At 53.2% G+C, this 1,956-nt stretch overlaps 1 protein-coding gene across 2 annotated transcripts in view; it reads right to left on the minus strand.

Annotated features, from left to right (window-relative positions):
• Positions 1–461, minus strand: part of PODN (podocan) — a 24,384-nt gene extending 23,923 nt beyond the window's left edge. The window contains exon 1 of one of the 2 annotated variants that reach the window (XM_017874579.1): positions 394–461. The gene's annotated coding sequence lies outside the window, so the exon portion shown is untranslated. Of the gene's footprint in view, positions 1–295; positions 357–393 lie in introns of those variants that run through there. The other variant, XM_017874580.1, reaches the window with a different exon arrangement.
• Positions 462–1,956: the final 1,495 nt, after the last annotated feature.

Below are 1,956 nucleotides of genomic sequence, written 5' to 3' on the forward strand. Positions count from 1 at the left end.
CCCCACTCCCCACCCCCCGCGAGCATCTGCTGGACGCCGGCCTCCTTCGGACACAAGCGTAGGGTCCCCCCAGGCGCGGGCAAGAGAAGGCCTGCCCCCTACCCGCGCGGGACTTGGCCTAGCCCCACTTTCCGGGGAGGCAGAGCAGTCTCACCGACCCCTCTTAGCCCCGGCAGCCGCACCACGCCCCCCGAACCCCCACCCGGGAGACCGGGAAGGCGGGCTGTCTAGTCCACGACGCTTCCTAGTTCCCAGCCTTCCGCACTGGAACTGGACCCCCTTTAGGCCCCGACACCTGAAAGGAGGGCTGGGAAGAGGGGTCCTTCGAGCCAGTGCCTCTGAGCTGTATCTGCCTCATTACAGAGGATGTTGCAACGCTCCAGGCACGAGTACCTTTCCGTTCACTCTCCCACCCTGGGGTCCTGGGCCGTGGCTAATGGGGCCGTCAGCCAAGACCCTGCTGGGCCTCTTCCCGGAAAAGTTCTCCACGCTCCACCCCACCCTCCACTCCCATCCCTGTTGGCCCTGGGCCCACAGCCTGGTGAGCCTTGAAGAATGGTAAATTGGGCCGGAGTCGGGGGCATGCAGATCCCAGTCACAGAAAAATAGGGCGGGTGAACAGTGAGACCTCACGCCACCATATTGCTCCCAGGAGCTGCAAATGTTTCCAAGTAAAGGAGCATTAACTACTACCAGCTGAAGCAACACTGTTTGGCGCCAGGGGCTTCGGCGGTGGAACAGGCAATGGGGCTGGGCTTAGGTGGTACTTGGCACCTCCACTGTGTAGCAAGCCTCTTCCCCTTACCTGCTCTGGCCTGTGGGCAGGGCACCCACACCTGCCTCACCTGGCTGCCCTCCCACTGGAGAGGAAGAAGGATACATAAGTCACACATGGGACCTCTTGCTCAACCTTACCCTGAATGAATGAATGAATGAATGGCCCCTGTAAAGCAGCTCCAGACCTTTCACTGGCTGGTGCCCCCATGGCAGCCTCTGCTTATACCACATGCATGACGCCCTGCTTATACCATACGCATGATGCTGTGCTTATACCACATGCATGATGCTCTGCTTCACAACTCTGCAAAGGAAGAACTGCTGCTGCTCCACTTTATAGAAAAGAGATGGCCTCAGAAAGGATACTTGACTGAGTAAAATGCCCATTCACTGGCAGAGCTGGGGTTTTGAACCCAGGTTTACCCTTCTCCACAGCCCAAATTCTTCCTATGGTGGAAACAGGCAGGTAACTTGAGCAGGCAAATGTAGCCTAGATTTGAACCCAGGACTGTCTGTTTCCATTACACCAATAACTCAAGCACTTAGCAAGAATGGGGAGGGAAAATATTTTGCCTTCTTTGGCCTCAAATTCCAGTCCTTTCAGAGCTGAAACTTATAAGAGTTGGTATGATTCACAGAATTGGACCTGGACCAACACAGAGATACATCTCGTGTCTTCTCCTGAACATTGAGCCTAGATTCAAGTAGAGCTAAAAGGACAGGATTCTACTAGCTTGAATACTTATGAACTAAAAATTTTTTAGGACAATGAGAGCCAGCACATATTGGGTGCCCAATAAGTGATAGGCAGCATCCTAAATCCTTAAAATATTTTAATCATCCTAACCCTGTGAGGAAGATATTCTCTATACCTTTAACTGCTAAGGCCAGGGTGTTTCAGGGGCCAGCTACACGGCACATCACACATCCAGTCCCCAGCACCTCCCAGAGAAATAGGCTCTTCTGTGGAATGCTGAGCCAATGCCCACGTGTGCTTTGTGGTTGGCTGCTACTATAGACACAAGCTGCAGGAGGAATCATTTTGAGTGCCTCTGGTGGAAAAATGGAGGCAATCTTGGTGCTCTAGAAGCAAATCCTCTTTCAGAAGGATTTTAAAGGTAGAGTTTGAAATTGAGGTTCCCTGAATCTACTTGTGCTGCTTCAGTTCCTTCATGCTGC

This window comes from Rhinopithecus bieti, unplaced genomic scaffold (assembly GCF_001698545.2).
Source record: "Rhinopithecus bieti isolate Rb0 unplaced genomic scaffold, ASM169854v2 scaffold_7684, whole genome shotgun sequence".
Taxonomy (NCBI): Eukaryota; Metazoa; Chordata; class Mammalia; order Primates; family Cercopithecidae; genus Rhinopithecus; species Rhinopithecus bieti.